The sequence below is a fragment of the Morus notabilis genome, unplaced genomic scaffold, assembly GCF_000414095.1.
Source record: "Morus notabilis unplaced genomic scaffold, ASM41409v2 Scaffold99, whole genome shotgun sequence".
Lineage (NCBI taxonomy): Eukaryota > Viridiplantae > Streptophyta > Magnoliopsida > Rosales > Moraceae > Morus > Morus notabilis.
Genome location: NW_010362482.1, coordinates 1,879,927 through 1,880,448, shown reverse-complemented (window position 1 = coordinate 1,880,448; position 522 = coordinate 1,879,927).

Genomic DNA, 522 nt, shown 5'->3' with positions numbered 1-522 from the left:
GCGCGGGCGGGCGGAAACGCCGGGAGCCAGCCCAGCGCCACGTGTCGACCGCTGCCGCACCGCAGGCCGTGGGACCCAGCTTCCTTCCAATCAGAGCTCGCCACGCGTCCCGTGGGGTCCAGCTGCTCCCCCGCGTACGCGCGCCTGGCGCGCACCGCCCGCTCTCCGCGCGAGTTCTCCTCACGCGCGTGTCAGGCGCGCTTCCTCTCCCTTCCGCGTGGGTCCCGCGTGCCAGCGCCCCTCCAGCCAGATCTCGCCACGTGTCCCAATGGGGTCCAGCTGCTCCGCGTACGCGCGTTTTGCGCGCACTTTCCCTCTCCGCGCAAGTTTCTCTCCCGCGCGCGTCCAGTTCTCTTCCGCGTGGTCCAACTGTGCACCACGTCTCTCCTGCGCGCGAATCAAGTTGCGACACGTGTCCCACTCTTTAGAAACATGATGTTTTTCTCCCCCGATTAAACATCCGATTTTTATCTTTTTAGCATATTCAAACTCTATAAATAGAATCATTATCAAGGTGATTAG